Genomic DNA, 20,000 nt, shown 5'->3' with positions numbered 1-20,000 from the left:
TAGCAATGTAGACTGATATAGTAGTAATAGCAGTATGGATGATTGACATAGTAGTAATAGCAGTAAGGGAGATTGACATAGTAGTACTAGCAGCACGGGTGACTGATATAGTAGTAATAATCGTAAGGGAGATTGATATAGTAGTAATAGCAGTAAGGGAGATTAATATAGTAGTAGTAATATTGACAGTGATAATAATGTTAGTGAAAAAATACTAGTAGTGATGATTATCATTGTAGCACTAACCAGAGACACAATATCAAATTATTGTTAGCAACAAAATACTTTCTTCTCTGCATTAAAAATAGTTTCCATTGAAATATAAAGAAATAACTTTAAACTCAAGTTTTCTCTTCGTTACTAAAAAAGCAGAAGAATTCGTAAAACCCAAAGAGTATAATTTGATCCTACACGACCACACGTTAGGAAAAAAATAAGAAAAAAGAGGTCCATAAATTATGACGTATGAGAGATTTACATGTCGGCTGGTGTGTTTCACAAAGAAATTAAATTCTTAGTAAATGGTTACAGGTGGTATTTTGGTGCACAAACAAAGAAATTCATTTCTTAGTGGATGGCCACGTTATGGAGGCTTTTGAGAATTCTTACAAGAAAGACTAACGAACGAAAAAATAGCAAGTTACTAGTTAATTTGCATTTTATTAACTTTAATTAAATCGTGCTTTAGCGCAGAGAGCTCAAATGGACACTAGTACCCGTGACTGGCGTGTAAGGAAATATCTAAATGGTGGTCATTATCGTGGTGTTCATTTTATGATCAGTCTTATTATACAGTCTCTTTTATCTTTTTCCTTTTTCTATGACCATAGCCGTTATAACGCCAGTTTATTATATATCAATTAATCAGTTTTAACTAAGCAGTAGTGGTGCCAGTACTTGAAGTATATATATATATATATATATATATATATATATATATATATATATATATATATATATATATATATATATATATATATATATACATTATATATATATATATATATATATATATATATATATATATATATATATATATATATATATATAGAAAGAGAGAAAGAGAGAGAGATTTAAGTTTTCTGCTAACTTCAGCTCGACATTTTGAAATTTCCTTTTTTTTTTTATTTTGCATTTTTGAACATGCTGCTATAATTCCTGTTTTTAACATTTTTCTAGGACCTTCAACATAATTACTTCAAAGTATGGGTCTAGAATATATCTTTCAAAAGTCATGATCCTAGAATATAATTTCCTTGAGAACCTAGACATCTGCCTTTTCATTAATTGTATTGAGGATTTGGACAGTAGATGAAAAATCTCTTGGAAATGCAGGCTCGGAATTACAAGTCTGTCTCACCAATTATAAATCCAAAAACACTAAAAAAATTATTGTGATTTTCCTCTTCATATAAGTTTTGAACGTAATTGCTACGAGATAAAATTTCGCAAAAAGTAATTTTCTTTGGAATGATGACTCATGTGTGAAAATTGTCTCAAAGAAAGTCGTTAACGAAAAAAATACTGTTCATGGGAAGAAAAAATTCATGTCAAAATTATAAAATCTCGGGAAGAAATCGCTCTTACAATCATGAGATGAAATTTGTCCCTTTAAACATCAGACGTTGTAGAAAATGTAATATAGGAGTGCTATCTGAACACTGGAGAATTATTCCCTTTAAAGCTATAACGTTGGAGAAGTATTTCCATCATTATTCTAGACACTGGAGAAGTATTTTCCTCATAATTCTTGACACTGGAGAAGTATTTTCCTTAAAGCTATTACATTGGAAAAGTATTTCCATCATTATTCTAGACACTGGAGAAGTGTTTTCCTCATAAATCTTGACGCTGGAGGAGTATTTTCCTTAAAGCTATGACATTGGAGAAGTATTTCCATCATTATTCTAGACACTGTAGAAGTGTTTTCCTCATAATTCTTGACACTGGAGAAATATTTCCCTTAAAACTATGACATCATTATTCTTGACATCGAATCTTGACACTGAGAAGTATTTTGGAGAAGTATTTCCATCATCATTCTAGACACTGAAGAAGTTTTTCTCAGACACTGGAGAAGTGTTTTAAAGCTCTCATGAATCTTGACACTGCATAAGTGTTTTCTGGACACTGGAGAAGTATTTCCCTTAGAGCTAAGACATTGGAGTAGTGTTTCCATCATTATTCTGGACACTGGAGAGTGTTTTCCTCATGAATCTTGACACTGGAGATTTCCCGTAGAGCCATGACATTGGAGAAGTATTTCCATCATTATTCTAGACACTGAAGAAGTGTTTTCCTCATGAATCTTGACACTGGAGAAATTTTCCTCTATGATTTTGGAGAAGCATTTCCACACTGGACACTGTGTGTTTCCTCATGAATCTTGACACTGGAGAAGGACTTCCCTGAGAGCTATGACATTGGAGAAGTATTTCCATCATTATTCTAGACACTGGAGAAGTTTTTTCCTTGACACTGGAATTCCCTTGACACTGGGAGAAGTATTTCCATCATTATTCTAACACTGCCTTTCCTCGAATGTTGACACTGGAGAAGTATTTCCATCATTATTCCATCATTATTCTAGACACTGAGAAGTGTTTTCCTCATGAATCTTGACACTGGAGAAGTATTTCCCTTAGAGCTATGACATTGGAGTAGTGTTTCCATCATTATTCTGGACACTGGAGAAGTGTTTTCCTCATGAATCTTGACACTGGAGAAGTATTTCCCTTAGAGCCATAACATTAGAGCCATGACATTGAAGGAAAATGTTTCCCTTAGAGCTATGACATCATTATTCTAGACACTGGAGAAGTGTTTTCCTCATGAATCTTGACACTGGAGAAATATTTCCCTTAGAGCTATGACATTGGAGAAGTATTTCCATCATTATTCTAGACACTGGAGAAGTGTTTTCCTCATGAATCTTGACACTGGAGAAGTATTTCCCTTAGAGCTATGACATTGGAGAAGTATTTCCATCATTATTCTAGACACTGGAGAAGTGTTTTCCTTGTGAATCTTGACACTGGAGAAGTATTTCCCTTAGAGCTATGACATTGGAGAAGTATTTCCATCATTATTCTAGACACTGGAGAAGTGTTTTCCTCGTGAATCTTGACACTGAAGAAGTATTTCCCTTGAAGCTATGACATTGGAGAAGTATTTCCATCATTATTCTAGACACTGGTGTTTTCCTCGTGAATCTTGACACTGGAGAAGTATTTCCATCTATGACAGTATTCTAGACACTGGAGAAGTGTTTTCCTCATGAATCTTGACACTGGAGAAGTATTTCCCTTAGAGCTATGACATTAGAGTAGCGTTTCCATCATTATTCTGGACACTGGGAAGTGTTTTCCTCATGAATCTTGACACTGGAGAAGTATTTCCCTTAGAGCCATGACATTGGAGAAGTATTTCCATCATTATTCTAGACACTGGAGAAGTGTTTTCCTCATGAATCTTGACACTGGAGAAATATTTCCCTTAGAGCTATGACATTGGAGAAGTATTTCCATCATTAGTCTAGACACTGGAGAAGTGTTTTCTTCATGAATCTTGACACTGGAGAAGTATTTCCCTTAGAGCTATGACATTGGAGAAGTATTTCCATCATTATTCTAGACACTGGAGAAGTGTTTTCCTCGTGAATCTTGACACTGGAGAAGTATTTCCCTTAGAGCTGTGACATTGGAGAAGTATTTCCATCATTATTCTAGACACTGGAGAAGTGTTTTCCTCATGAATCTTGACACTGGAGAAGTATTTCCCTTAAAGCTATGACATTGGAGAAATATTTCCATCATTATTCTAGACACTGGAGAAGTGTTTTCCTCATGAATCTTGACACTGGAGAAGTATTTCCCTTAGAGTTATGACATTGGAGAAGTATTTCCATCATTCTAGACACTGCAGAAGTGTTTTCCTCGTGAATCTTGACACTGGAGAAGTATTTCCCTTAGAGCTATGACATTGGAGAAGTATTTCGATCATTATTCTAGACACTGGAGAAATGTTTTCCTCGTGAATCTTGACACTGGAGAAGCATTTCCCTTAAAGCTATGACATTGGAGAAGTATTTCCGTCATTATTCTTGACACTGGAGAAGTGTTTTCCTCTTGAATCTTGACACTGGAGAAGCATTTCCCTTAAAGCTATGACATTGGAGAAGTTTTTCCGTCATTATTCTAGACACTGGAGAAGTGTTTTCCTCTTGAATCTTGACACTGGAGGAACATTTCCCTTAAAGCTATGACATTGGAGAAGTATTTCCGTCATTATTCTAGACACTGGAGAAGTATTTCCTCATAATTCCTGACACTGGAGAAGTTTTCCTTTAAAACTATGACATTGGGGAAATATTTCCATCATTATTCTAGACACTGGAGAAGTATTTTCCTCATAACCCTTGACACTGGAGAAGTATTTCCATCTTAATTCTAGGCACTTGAGAAATATTTCCCCTTGTAATTCAAGAATATTTCTAAACACTGGAGAAGAAGTATTTCCCCTGGTAGTTCTAGGCACTGGAAAAGCAATGCCCTCATAATTCCAGAATAATTCTAGACGCTGGAGAAGTATTTCCCTCCTAGACATGATACTTCCAGCATCCAGGAACGCAGGTTCCTGGAAACATTCCCCTGATTACCCTAAGTCTTGTAAGTTAATGCAACTTGAGAATCGAGGCGAATACTTTAGAACCAGTATATTGCAACAATTCCTCGAGGTGACTCATTCGGGTTTCCAGGAACACTAATCCATTATGGGGTGGGATTTTATTAGCACTAATTAGCATTTCCCCGGAGAACTGCAAGCACTAACCTTAATGGAACCTGCTGATGCGAGGTGCTGTTATTAGACAAATGGCTGTGATACTTGAACCCTGCATTTTGGGAGTGGCAAGTGCATATGACGTTATCTGTCAGATTTACTGTATGGGAAGCTATGAGACGGTCTCTAAAGTAGCTGTGTGTTTTGTCAGAATTACTGTATGGGGAGGTAGGAGACTGTCTGTGAAGCAGATGTCTTTATGTCTTTTTTTTTTATTAAGTTTATTCCTCTTTTGCTAACATACTTTTCTTGTGCTTTTGTGTTTTGGTTCCATTTTGTGGGTTAGGTTTTTAAAATGGTGTTAAATTTTGTTTCGATTAAACTGTCAGGAGTTATGTTTTTTTATGCTGTTTACTTGAATCGTGGTGATGTCAATCAAATGTAGGTACATAACGATAGTGATTATTATTATTATTATTATTATTATTATTATTATTATTATTATTATTATTATTGCAAGCTAAGCTGCAACCCCAGTTGGAAAAGCAGATTGCTACAAGCCAAATGCCCCAATGAGGACAGGAGCCCAGATAGGAAAGGGAAACAGAGCAGAAAATAATTAACCATTAACTAAAAATGATGTAAAAAATAGAGAAGTAAAGAATAAACTATAAAGGAAAAACAACCAAGATTCCCACTTATGATAAATATAGAAAACTAAATAAGATATACAAAGTAAAAAACGAAACAAGATGAATAACCGCCTATAAAGTGAGACAATTAAGCTTTCCCAACAACAAAAAAAAGCATCTGCAAAATGTATAAACTTCTGAGGTATCACTCAGTCCCCTTTAAGGTCAGATCCGCGAGTTGGCCTCAGTCCTGTGAATAATCTCCTTTTATTCGATTATTTGTTTGAGGGTGATAATCTACGCGTAATGCGTTACGCCTTTAGATTTGCCGTCGTCTAATCTGGGAGCCATCTTCTCTCAAACGCCCGGCTTTTATTTATGTAAGTCTTCAGAGTGAAGGCACCTTTATACTAACTTCGGAATGGTACATCCCAAGGGTCGAACCTTACCGTCTCTAACCTCTCCCCTTTTCTTTATACCCTGTATTACCGTCGTTTTTGATGGTATGCAGTACACTCATTATTATTATTATTATTATTATTATTATTATTATTATTATTATTATTATTATTATTATTATTATTATTCAGAAGATGAAACCTATTCATAAGGAACAAGACCACAGGGGCCATTGACTTGAAATTCAAGCTTCCAGAGAATAATGTGGTGTTCATTTTAAAGAAGTAACAGAAGGGGATAGGAGATACAGGAAGAAGAGATCAGTTATTAGAAAAGAGAATAAATTAACAGAGAAATAAATAGATAGAAATGTAAATGAAACACGTGTGGAAATTCATCTTACCTCATTATTTTGCTCTCATGAAACTGAAGTCGAATCCTACTTGCGCAACGATGATAAAGTATTTGTATTACATGTTTACACGTGTAGTATTATTTTGCGTAAACGATGTAACTCATTCCTTTCTTTAGTTAAAACTACCCATTATTAAGAGACGAAGAGGGGATCTGGAAAATATGCAGAGTTAGCTGATTTTTTTTTCAATTAACCTTTAATCCAGTATTTATAGATGCAACATTGCATTTCAATTAACCTTTAAAACCAGATACACACTCAGTATTAAATGAGAACAATTTTACATTTCCTTTTATCACTTCGACGAGATACACATTCATTATTGAAAAGAGCCAGTGCTACATTCTCTTTCACCTTTTAGACCTGATACATCCTCCTTATAATAAAAAATAGGTTTGTTTTCTAGAGCCGAATGTGTTACACTGAAAGCGTGATACACATTTATTGTTAAAGAGCTCGTGGTATTTTCTCTTACACCTTTTAGAGCTGGTGCATCCCCCCTTTATTTGGAAAAAGAACTAGAAAGTTTGTTTTCAAGAGCTGAAAGTCCCCCCATAGACAAAACTTAGAAAGTTTCTTTTCAAGAGCTGGGAATCCTCCCTTTGATAGAAAAAAAATTACAAAGTATGTTTTCTTGTGCTGAGAATCCTCAAATGTAATAGAAAAAATAGGATGTTTTCAATAGCTGAGAATCCTCCCTTTATTTAAAAAAATTAGAAAGTTTGTTTTCAAGAGCTGAGAAACCTCAGTTCAATTTTTTTAAAATCAAATAGTATGTTATTAAGAGCTGTGAATGCTCTCTTCAATAGAAAAAATTAGAAAGTTTGTTTTTAAGAGCTGAAATCCCCAACTTTGACAGTAAAAATATAGAAAGTGTTTTCAAGATCTGAAAATCTCCCCTTTTGATAGAAAAAAAATTTTAAAGTTTGTTTTCAAGACCTGAAAATCCCCGTTTGATAGAAATAATTAGAAAGTGTTTTCAGGAGCTGAAAATCCCCATTTTGATAGAAAAAAAAATTTAAAAGTTTTCAAGAGCTGAAAATCCCCCTTTTGATAGAAAAAAAATTAGAAAGTTTGTTTCTCAATGGTTGGCTTCTCCCTTTAATTAAAAAAAAAAAATTAGAAAGTTTATTTGTAAGAATGTGTCACGCTGAAACATCTTTATTTCCACAGACGGGAGGCGTGTCGGTGATCGACAGAGTCGCCTCTGCCACAATGCCCAGGTTGACGCCCTGCTGCTGGTGGGCCTCGTGGCTGTCACTCTAGGTTCCCTTCCAGGTATTCGTCGTCTCTCTCTCTCTCCGCCCTCATCTCCCTCACCTCTTCTGCTCTAGACCCAGAGGAGTACTCTTTGCATCCCATTCCGGTAACAGCAATATAATTATGTCTCTCTCTCTCTCTCTCTCTCTCTCTCTCTCTGAGATACGTGTGTTGTGTCTTCATATATTCGTTTGCTGTTAGCTTCCATCCCTCAACAGCAGGATCGCCATGCCCTTGGCTTCAGTGCCAACTTGAGAATCAGCTTATTCGTTCATTCCTAAGTTTTCTTGGATTCTCTTCTTAGATTATAAAATCTGTAATGTTTATTTAACCGTCCTACTGCCTCACTAAGCAGAATATACTGTTATTTCCGCTTATATCTTGAACAGCATACTTGAAATTTCAACTATATTGTTGGGGGGAAGTGCCACCTATGAGTGTATATGCCCATTGCTTTTGGAGGTTAGTATTTCTTAGACTGAGAGACTTTGCAACTGCTGAACTTGTCTCCCTTCTGTTCTCCTTGGTTCTTGTATCCGTCAGGAATAGGCTGAATAAGGAATTAGGTTATCTGCCCCCATCAACCTCTACGTGAAAGAAAGAAAAAAGTTCCATTGTGTTCCAACTTCATGACAACCTGAGAACCAACCTAACTTGGTGCTTCTAACTTTATTGAAAGCTCATCACCAGAGAGGACCTTCCCCCTATTGGCTTTGGAAATAAAGATACAGCTTTCAAATTCCTAGGATGCTCTAATTTAATCTGGAAATTGGTCATCCTTGGTGGATATGATTTATTCCTCTTTGACATAACTGTGTAGCAATGCTGGTAGATCACGAGCTGTATATATTATCACAGTAGCTGTGGAATTCAGGTCCATACAAGATTGAGTATTTTGATTAATTCATCACCTCCAAGACCTGATTTAAAGAAATATCAGACCATTACTGCAGACTTGGTAAGTGGAGAACCTGGGAACTATATCAACAATATATCCGTATTCCTAGTAGTTTACATTCTCTGCAGGTTATATATATATATATATATATATATATATATATATATATATATATATATATATATATATATATATATGTGTGTGTGTGTGTGTGTGTGTGTATGTATGTATGTGTGCGCGTGTGTTTGAAGTTTATTGGTATTTATCGTAAACCATTCATTACTGCAATTCTTAGATTGATTCCTGTTGACAAATAGATTTTGTAGATATATTCCGATCGATATAGGTTTCCTTCTTTTGGATGGTCGTATCTTGAGCTGCTTCCAGCTCCAACAGCTTTCTCTCTCTCTCTCTCTCTCTCTCTCTCTCTCTCTCTCTCTCTCTCTCTCTCCATTAAGCAATCCCATTTACCTGTCATTCCGGAGAGAGAGAAATGCGTGGGAGAGTAATAACGGGACCTCTGAAGGAAATGATCCGTTTTACAAATGACAAAGGCTTGTGTGAGGACTCGAAGATTCAAAGAGCCATTTGACCTCAGGGATCCAAATCGATTGTCTTCGAGGTTCCTGGAATTTTTTTGCTCTTTCTTTGATGGTTGAAGAATTTCTCTTTGTCGATTTGTATTCTTATTTTTTAGCTCTTTCAGGTTGGACTGCGTTACGTGTCTTGTGTTTACTTATATATGCAGATGTACTGTAATTTAGTATGAGGTGTGTGTGTGTGTGTGTAAAGTGTGTAAGTTGACATTTAGTTTTGCAGATGTTTAAAATGCTTAGAGGTTCCTGGAGCTTCTGCGTTCCTGGAATTTATTTATTTATTTATTTATTTTTATTCACCCTGTCTTCGAGGCTTCAAGAATTTGTCTTCTTCATTTTGTATCCTTATTTCTTTGTTCTTTCGGATTGTCCTGTGTTGCGTGTCATGTTTGTTTTCATTTGTTTTTGCTTTTTTAATTATATGTAAAGATGTACTTTAATTCAGTGAGCTCGCTTTGTGTTTATATATAAGCTGAATTTAACTTTAACAGATGCTCAACATCCTTGTCAAACACGTTGGCATAATCTCATCATTTTTCATTCGCTTTAATGATGAACAGAATTTGATTAAGTCTCCTTGTAAGGTAAATCAGCTTTACTGGTGTCAGATGCTGAAGACATATATTTCTCTCTCTCTCTCTCTCTTGAAAACTGAAGAAATATATTTATACACGTAGCCTCTCTCTCTCTCTCTCTCTCTCTCTCTCTCTCTCTCTCTCTCTCTCTCTCTCTCTCTCCGCGAAATTTTGCTTTTAATGCTTCAGGATTTAAAAAAATATAGTTACACGAGCACCACCACCTCACCTCTCTCTCTCTCTCTCTCTCTCTCTCTCTCTCTCTCTCTCTCTCTCTAAATCATTTTGCTCCCAGGTACTTTGAGGAGGTCACGACACTATTCAAGTTAATGGAAGCGCCCTTAAGCTTACCTTAGTAATGGTAACCTCACACATATGCTATAAGCAGCAATTTCTCCTTCATATTCCCATTCTCCTCTAGATTCCCATTCTCCTTCAGATTCCCATTTCTTGCCCTTCGCTCTTTCCCAAGGCCCCAAGGGAGTGTAATCTCGGAGATAGATTTTTCTTAGAAGGTTGGAGGGGAGTCGGAGGCCTTGTTGCCTCATAACGTTGACAATAGAATGTTAATAGATGGCACTGTTTTAGCTTAGGTGCTGTACGAGAGGTTTTCACAAGATCGACCTCACTCATCTCTCTCTCTCTCTCTCTCTCTCTCTCTCTCTCTCTCTCTCTCTCTCTCTCTCTCTCTCTCTCTCTCGATTTCTTAATGATGTAGTTTCACTGGTTTTTATATGTACTGTTGGTAAGCTGTTAAGTGGTTTTTTCCCCAACATCTGACTCAGTCATCCTCAAGATTTTATTTTGCTCGATCTCTGAAATGTGCTTGTTTTTATCTGTTTCTTCTCTTGCTGGTTATTCTTTGTAAGTTATTCCTCATGAAATGTTGACAGATCACATCACTAGTTATGTCGTCTTTTACTTTATTTTAACATGTAGATAACCGAATTATATTTCTTCACTTTTTTCTTGAAGTGACATAACTTTCTTCAGCGGTGAAGTTGCCTAAGTATCTTTGTGGATATTTAATTTTGTTTATTATTTTCAACAGTATTTTTCTTATGATGAGTTTATATGGTTTTAACTTTAGGTTAATGAATTTGTCTCACGGTTTCTCTGTCTTAGTTTTGTTTTCATTCTGTTAAGCGAATGAATTCCCCTGTCCTTTTACACATGTATCTTTTATGCAATAGGATTAACGAAGTTAAGGAGCTGATATTTTTTTTAGTAACTTCATGCCTTTTAAATCAGAGTGAACTGCCTTCTTCGTAGTTTATCTAAATTGTAATAAGTTTAACAAAATCACAAGTATCAGGTCCTGAGTATCTTTTCATATCTTGCAGAATGTGCCAAGCAATATACTTTAATGATTTGAGGAGCTGAGTTTTTTCCTGCCGTTATTCTGGGCGAATGAATCTACATGCCTTTTAGCTTAGATTGAGCTTCTAGTATATGTAAAATGTAATCAGTGTAACAAAATGACAAGTTTAAGGACCTGAGTATTCATGCCTTTTAACGTTGAGTGAACTGCCAGGAGTCTTTTAGTAAAAGTAAATTGTAATCTATATAAAAAAAACTAGAAATTGGAGGGCCTGAGTGTTTTTTTTATATTTTGCAGAGTGGGCCAGCCTTTTAGTATAAGTAAATTATAATCTATATAACAAAACTACAAGTTCGAGGCTCTGAGTGTTTTTTTTTTTTATTATATTTTGCAGGGTGGGCCAATACGTCCTGGAACCCCCAATTTCGCCCATCGAGAGAAAGGTCCCCGCCACCGAAAAGTTGACGCAGGTGCAACCGAATTGGGGAACCAAAGGATTTCTGCGTTTTCCATAACCCAAGATCTCCTACCCTTTACCCCGTTCACTGAGCGTCCTTAAACCCCTTCCATTGAGACTTCCCTTAAAATTCCTAAATACCTTGGCTAAACACCTTTCCTTAAGATTCCTAAACCCCGCTGCCAAACACCTTCCCTTAAAGATCCCGAAATCCGTGGCTAAACATCTCCCCTTAAAAATCCTAAATCCCTTGGCTAAACACATTCCCTTAAAAATCCTTAAAATCCCTTGGCTAAACACCTTCCCTTAAAACTCCTGAAACCCGTGGCTAAACACCTTCCCTTAAAATTCCTAAAACACCTTCCCTTATAAATCCTAAATCCCTTGGCTAAACACCTCTTATCATCGTGTTGAAATCCTGTATCGAAAAAGAGGCCTCACTTGCGTAAAATATTTACGCCTCTGCCTCACAGGCCTATTTTGTCAAGGGGGCCTACTTTGTCATAAGTACATTTCTTGAAATAGGTTTCCACTTGAAGTGCATTATTGCTTAGTACTGGGCTGAATGAGGATGTATCTTTGCTGCTAAACGAAAGAAAAGCTTTTATCCTTAGTTTGTTCGTGTTTGTAATAATCTGAATTTATCTGAGTTTGCCTTTGGAGATGAAAACCTATCATCCTAGGACTGGGAAGTGATGAATCATACAAGCAGACTATAAAGAGAGACTATGAAGATAGAAAACCTTTTACTTAGATAAAGGAGAAAGATGATATTCAGAATATGTAATTTCCGTGAATGGATGTACGGTAATTGTAAGAAGCGTCGTATATCTTCGTTGTTATAGTAAGTGGAGTCATGTTTCCTTGTGACTTTAATGAATGAAGATTTTTGAAAAACTAATTAAATACAGATAGTAAACTAGAAAGAAATTTCAGGGGTAAGTTAGTTGATTCTCTGTCTAAGAATACCAAAATGAATTGTTTGTATTATTCGGGTATGAGTTCCATTTTAAAGGAATATCAAGTCACTTCTAGCTCATAGAAAAGAGAGAAATGCAGTGTTAAGATCATTTCCATACAGGTTTGGAATTGGCAGTGATTGATAAGTATCTGGAATTTGCATATCCCTTTTGGCAACTGAAGATCAGCGAGAGGACTTGTGTATCTGATTAAGATTATCCAAAAAGAAGGTATTGTTAAAATATGCATTCAGTCGTGAATGCTGAGGTAAATACGCAGGCTTCTAGAATTAGGTTGTTCAAATATTTTTCCCACAAAGAACGAAGAATTTATTTTCGATGTCTCTCAGTGAATTCATAATTGAAAATGAATATTCAGAAGCGGAACAGTTCACCGGAGAGATTTTGGTAAAAATGAAGGTCCAGACGCTGGAAATATTTTCGGAAAGAATTTCAGGTATTAGGAGATAGAGGATAGTGAAGGTTTGAAGCTTTACTCAGGATGGGATATGAATCTAGAGCATTTATTGACGTATAGAAGGATAATTCAGAAGCCTTGTCGGCCGTAGCTATGTCCTACCTCTGAGCTATTAAGGATACCCACACTAGAATTTAACAGAGGAAGACGAACGGAAAAGGACCCACGAAAAAAGAAACCTGCCTTACCAAACAACCTCCCACGAAATGACCATTTGCTCCCGAACGAGGTCGATCTGGTTCTCTTTAAGTTCGGCGGAATGGCGCGGCCCTCCGAAAGAATTTGCGAGCTCGCGTGGGCGGAGTCTTGTGAAGAGGAATGCGGAGGAGGAGGTGGGCGTGGGCAGAAATGAATGTGGACAAAAGGATAAATGAGGATAAACTGGAGAGGCAAAAATACTTAAGATACGCGAGAAGAATAGAGACGAGAATAGACGGTATAATTGCTATGAGAAAGAGAGAGAAAAAAGGGGAGAGATATTTTCTCGTGCGTGGGCAGAAATAAGTGTGTATTTAAAGCTCGGTATGAAAGGAGGTCGCCATATTCGAGAGAGAGAGAGAGAGAGAGATTACGTTGAGGAAGAGAAAGAGAAGAGGTTTCGAAAGGTTTTTTGAGGATTGAGGCGATGGAGAGAGCAAGAAGAAGAGAGATAGAGAAAGATAGAAAGAGAGAGACGCGAAGGAAACTGTAGAATGTTTTTCAACCCAAGAGGAAGCGCGAGGCTGCGTTAGGAATGGGAGCATGGAATTAATTTTTCGTTCTAAAAAAGGGAAAATGTACTCAATAAACTGGAGAGAGAATTATGAGGAAAATATTCCATATGAACCTCGGAAAAAAAAAAATTTTTTTCAAAAATAGGATTACAAGATGGAGGTTAACGAATAAATATTTTTTATAGAAAATGACAAAAATTTAAGAATGAAATACATAAAATAAAGGGAAGATGTAAAGATTTATCGAAAGAGTGCCAAAAATAAGAATAAAAAAGAACATGAGATAAAGTAATGATGATAAAACTTTTCTTGAAAAATTACTAAAAAAAAAAAAATAGAGAAAACAAGGATATAATCAACAATGATAACGATCTCATAAAGAGATAAAATAAATACTACAATGAAAAAAGTTTTTTTTTTTAAATAGATAGGTGTCCTATGGTCATGTCCTTCATATAGTTGGTGTGTGAAAAACTGTTCGTCGTTTGTGTTTTCACCTTTTTCCTCTCACTCCCTCCCTCCATCCCTCTCTCCCTCCCGTCAACGATGTGGTGGTGATTCCTGTAGGAATGTCTACGGTTTGTTTTGATTTCCTTTCCGTACTTCTTCTTCTTCTTCTTCTTCTTCTTCTTCTTCTTCTTCAAACTGTGGCACTTGAAACCAAATCAAACGACCTCCTCCTCTCCTTAAGATCTCCATAATAACTTGATGTCTGTCCTCATCACTTGTATTGACAGTTTACAGTCTTTTACCGACAGTCATTCACTGTTGTCATTTACCTGTCACTTGCTGTCTCTTCTTCGTGTTATTATTATCCGTCTCATCGATGATGATGTGAATTGCCTTTTGCATGAACTGTGAACTGTTACTTCATTTAGACAGGACTTGAAAAATACATTTGCATAGATGGTATTTAGGGAGATAATATATTTATTTAAGATGTCTTTCAGCGGGAAATATAATTGCGAATTCTGTGGAATAAATTATACAGCTGTATGAAATTGTATTTTGGGTACCGATACGTTTTCGTAGAAAGTACTCGGAGAGAGTAGGTTTGTTTTGCATATATACTGCGTCGAGGAAAGCTGCATATACTCACGAACTGTGAATAGAGAGTCATTTTATTTGACATCGGGTAAAATTTATTTAGGCTGAAACTTAACTGAACTAATTGCAATTGTGGCCACTAAGACGTTTGTTTTTCAAACATGTTTGCAGAGAGTGTTATTCTCTCGCAAATATCCCTTAATGATCTCATACTGGCATCCCCGTTCTGTGAAAAAAAAAAAAGGGAAAAAGTACGTGCAAAGACTCCTCAACCTTCCACCTTTCCCAAAGGAGCACTTTTCCCAAGGAAATGTTTTTCTCTACCTGAACAATCTGGCATTAAAAAATAAAACCCCTATTTCTCTTATTCCAGAAAATTCGTGCTGTATTCAAAGAGGAAGTAAGAAAAACTTTTGGGTAATTCGTATTCAAATGCTTTCAGCCTGACTCCCAAAAATCTACTTTCGGAAAATGAGCTTTCGTAATGGGCTGCTCTCTCGCTGTATAATCGAGATCATATTGGATCTTCAGATGCTTAGCTAATTTCTTATAAGAAATCCATTAGCTTCTTGGAGGAAATTTGCATCATTTCTTGAAGAACTGAATTTGATGCACATTTCAATTGAAGTGATAGAATTAACCGTTTTCTTTCAGTCTTGATGAGGCTTTTATGAAATGCAAAAGAAAATTACTTAAAATTGATGTAAATTATTAAGAACAGGTTAATAAAAAAACAGATAGCTTCGTGAAATGTAGATGGCCGATTTCACGGGAATGTTCAACTAGGAACAGTTTTGCAATGTATTTCTGAAACTATAAAATACCAAACCGAGTATAGTAATAGTATGTGACAATTTTATCTTTCATGTCAGGCCAATCTCCTGTTGCCAAAATATTTCAGCAATTTCTAATCCCTGTCGTATCTTTCTCATAAGAACACTGGCAGATTTTTTAGAGCATTTAAAACATCTGTTGTTTTTCGAATAGAGTTCCGTAGCATCATAGAAAACGAAAGATTTCCTTCGACATCTGAGAAGTAAGAATTCCATCAGCAGTGCATATATGAGACTTAGGGCAGAAGCTCTCCCCTCATCGATATTTTCATAATTTATTTTTCCATGTGCTCTCTGCGTCACTTAGGGTCAAGCATTTATTGAGTTAGTCAAGTCTAGCTTTAGGATTAAGGATTTGACAATGCCTAATACTAATAATAGTGTTAATAATAATAATAATTATATTGATGGTAATAACGCTGATGGAAATGTGGTCACTTGGTCTCGTAAAGGTAAGACAAAACCTTCAAACCTTTTGTTTTCGTGGCTTTATTTATTTTTCGAAATAGTTCACTTCCTTCGAACGTAAACTTAAGGATTTTTCTCAATCTGATCGTTCGTTTTTCCGAGTCGAAATTTCGTCCAGTGGATGTCGTTCATGCCTTGAATAGAGTCACATACACCTCTGTGTACAAGTCACTTTAAACCTTTTCCTTATTATTCTTTTATTGCAGTTCTCCTAATCACTCCTCTTTATTCTAAAGCACCTTTGCTTAGTAGAAGTACACTTTTCCTCCTTTTCCTCCCATGTGTCTTGTTTTGTCCCCCAGTCCTCAGTCCTACTAAATTTCCTCGTTTTTCGCACCCTTTAGAAGTGTTTTCTCCCAGTTTCCCCACATGTCTATGTCTGCCGCTGCGAACCAGTTCAACATGGCTCAGGTGGTTCGAAGCGTTGGTAGACATAGCAGACCCTTCTCCTCCATCCTCCCCCAACCCTCTTTATTTAGTTATTCATTTATGTTGTTCCTCCTCCTCCTCCACCTCCCCCTCGCTGTTGTTGTTGCTCCTCCCACGTCCTTGCTGCTGCTGCTGCTGTTGTTGGCTCTGCTACTACTGTTGTTGTTGCTGTTGTTAATGTATTCCAGAGAGAATTTATAGGTGGAGAAAAATTTATAAATTTATTATTATGATCGTCATCATAACCGACCCGTCACCGGAACCCTTGATGAATACATTGGCAGACGTAGTGTCGTCACGCAGTCTCTCGAGAAATCTATATACATATACATATACTGAATAATATATAACATATAGAGAGTGGATATATTCGTCTATTATTCAAACAGGAAATCGTGTATAATAAACTTGGCCTTCTATATTTGTAATGTTTTTTGTCCCTGTCTGTTTATATGAAATATAAATATTTAAAAAAATTATAAAAATAAAAAAGTATGGTGTCGACAACTGCTGCTCCTCCACTCTCGGAACGGACGTGTAAACTTTTAAACTTGTTTTTTTATTCATTTTTTTTATTTATTCGTTTATTTATTTGACTTTTTACGAGATTTCATTCAAAGTACAAACCCAAAGAAATGGGCGACGTTGAGACCTGAGGTTGATTTTATATCTGTAAATGCCTTTGAGTACAGAAGGATTAAGAGGAAACGTTTCATACGTTTCATAGATGAGAATTTATCTAGTTAGGATATATGGTTCAGAAGATGATACAAAAAGAGTTTTCGCCAGTTCTTAAGTTAACTTACATACACATAAAGTTGCCCCTTTTAAAATTGCACCCTTTCCTGACAGCTTGATGATAACATTTACAAATTCATCCCTGTAAGAATTCAGATCTGATGATGATGATATACAATTCATCACTATAAAGAATCCACATCTGATAATGATGATAACATACAAATTCATCCTCATAAAACTTCAAAGATCACCCCCAGTGTCACCAGCTCTACAAAACTATCTTTCATGATCAGTGATCGCCTACAATGATCATTATATGATAAACGTACAAACACCCCCTTGCTCCTGAAGACATCATATGATGAATATACAAAACTCACTCAGATACCCTCCTGAAGGCATCGTATGATGAATATACAAAACTCACTCCTATCTCCCGCCCAACCCACCCACCCACCCACCCACCCATACCCTGCTTTTTCGTGAGGAACCGAAGTGTTTACACGTTTCGTTTCGAAGGACTGAAACTTGACGTCCAGTTGTGAGACTGATGTAACCGTTGTGAATTAGAAATATATTTTAGTGGAGTGTTTGGTGGTTTTCATTATTCCTTGCTCGAGCCATTCCCTTTTGCTCCTCTTGTGATTTTCGTGATTATTATTATTCAGAAGATGAACGTTATTCGTATGGAACCCTGTTCACATTTCATCATACGTAAATATTTGTGAAGTGAAAGAATTTGGAAAGAGTTATAACCAGTAACATGAGTAGATTAGTGACAATGGTTCTCTGGTTGTAATCTTCATGTTCAAGTTGATACAGCTGCTGATAGCATTACTGTATTTGTAATAGTAGTCTTGGTGTTAGTGGTGGTAGTAGCAATAATAGTACAGTAGCATTATCAGTATTAACAGTAGTCTAGTACCTTAACAGTATCAGCTGCTTTTAGCCTTCCACAAGAAAAAGGATGCATCAAGAATTGCACAAGGATTAATATAAATACAACTAACATTATTTTTTAAATTATGCGAAAAGTTATGGTATAAGAATTCAGTGCCATCAAATAATTCATTCACATGGAAAAATAATTAAAAAGGAGTTCATATTTTTTCTAGCTTTTTTCTGAATGCTCTACCAGTATTTAGCCATATTCCCAAGGTTCTGTCCCTTTCCTGTATTCCAGATGCTAAGAAAATAATTTAAATTGCAGCATATTGAAATTCGGCTATAATATTGCTGGTTAATGGCCAGAAACACCACATTATGCCCAGTTCGGTGGCTAAAGCTGTTCTCAGCCAAGAGTACATTCCTTATTGGCCAAACAACCACGTTTGGCTCATCATAAAGGTAATTACAATCCAGCATGGATTCATGTAACGCTACTTGTTCACTCCATTGTATTTTCTCCATAAAGGAAAAATATGTGTTGTGCCAGTTGCCTTGAAGTTTGTGTGTTACCCATACAGTTATTCAAGAACTCACACGATAGCTTTATGGTTGGTTGTACAGGCTGCTTAAATCAGCCATAAGACTTGGTGTTAAAGGTTGTCTGAAAATCTTCTTGTAAGAGGTTTATTCAGGCATAATGTCAGACTTTATCTAAGTCTTAATTCTACAGTTGGAATCTTGAAATCCATATCTCAGATCTGACATCACAGATTAAGAGAACCAAGTCGTCATTTCAGAACTTTGTGACCTAAAGTTCCAGTATCTGGTTTGCTGAAAGTCAAAGCTCTGTGTCACAAGGTTCTCTATACCAGTATGGGCCCTTGCTCAGTGACAGGCTGTAAGTGATGCTAAGGTGTTAAAGTGAATAATGTCTGGAGTAGGCAATGGGATGGTTGACACAACTATCCGAGACCAAGAGTCATGCTCATCGTTACTGTTATTATTGTTGTTATATAATCTTAATAATACATTTATCTCTGTTGATTAGGCAGATACAGACACCTCCTATCCTCTCCCAGGCCTTACCACACTTAGGGCACCCCATGCTGCTGCAAAGCCAGCTTAATCTAATTTGGCCACCATCTAGCTAAAGTTATCATTATTGGCAAGTCAAGAAAATGGAAATCAGATTTCTCAGTTATTTAGTTTGTCTTGACATCACTGACCTCAGTTGTGATGCCAGTTATAAAGTTAGGTGTTATCTAGCATGAAGTAACTGAGCGAAGAATCGTTCAGTGTAAAGATATCTTCTACACGAAACACCACAAGAAAAACACTTATTTCTCAGTTGCGTTTATCCTTCAGTATTAATTTGTTCATTATTGTTTAGTTCATGAATATATACTAAATTCGAAAAAAGTTTATAACATACAAGGACCCATTCACAATAATATGGTCCAGATGACCAGTTCTATGAGTTTTTTTTGGCCATGATCCACATCCAGAAGAAGGTTTTGAACACAGTCCCTTCAGTGTACAACCATACATCAAGACACGATCAGCTCAATTTAAGATCTTAACACAAATCTAAACGAAACTTTTAATTAGGAAAAGTCTTGGTTAAGTAGACCCACAGACTTCAAGAAAGCTCTCTGTCTAGTTAGGGGAGAAATTTCCTACAAGAATCAGTAATAATAGAAAGAATTTATGTATGCTGTAGGAAGTAGTATTGGAAATGCAGTAAAAGGCCTTATTGATCCTATTACTAAAAGTCAGAAGATCAAAGGTTGGAAGAATCATTAAAATAATATGATAAAATTGTGTCAGTAGCCTGATAAACGGAAAGGTTTGGTGGAGGGCTACATTTCAAATGTGCAGAAATGATTGGACAGAAAAACAGGACAAGAGTAAACTGTTAGCATAACAATGAATGAGGAACATATATGTTAATATCATTAAGAAACCTTTGTGGTGCTTAGAGAGAGAAGTAATTTCATTTTAGGAGTGAGGCGCACCAAAGCGGGGGATTCGTTTGTCCCACTCATCTCTGTGTTGATGCTGTAGTAGCTAGTAGTTGCTACTATCAAAAGCTTCAATGAAGACCGGAGAATC

The 20,000-nt window shown here is 36.2% G+C and overlaps 1 protein-coding gene across 6 annotated transcripts in view; it reads left to right on the top strand.

The window, feature by feature from the left end:
• Window positions 1-20,000, top strand: part of LOC136845301 (uncharacterized) — a 567,827-nt gene that overhangs the window by 325,524 nt on the left and 222,303 nt on the right. For 3 of the 6 annotated variants that reach the window (XR_010855139.1, XR_010855137.1, XR_010855138.1), the window contains 2 exons: window positions 7,399-7,591; window positions 11,270-13,671. The exons of the other annotated variants lie outside the window; for them this stretch is intronic. The gene's annotated coding sequence lies outside the window, so the exon portion shown is untranslated. Of the gene's footprint in view, window positions 1-7,398; window positions 7,592-11,269; window positions 13,672-20,000 lie in introns of those variants that run through there. 6 annotated transcript variants of the gene reach the window in all.

Source organism: Macrobrachium rosenbergii, chromosome 13 (genome assembly GCF_040412425.1).
Source record: "Macrobrachium rosenbergii isolate ZJJX-2024 chromosome 13, ASM4041242v1, whole genome shotgun sequence".
Taxonomy (NCBI): domain Eukaryota; kingdom Metazoa; phylum Arthropoda; class Malacostraca; order Decapoda; family Palaemonidae; genus Macrobrachium; species Macrobrachium rosenbergii.
This window is presented reverse-complemented; position numbering and strand designations above follow the sequence as displayed.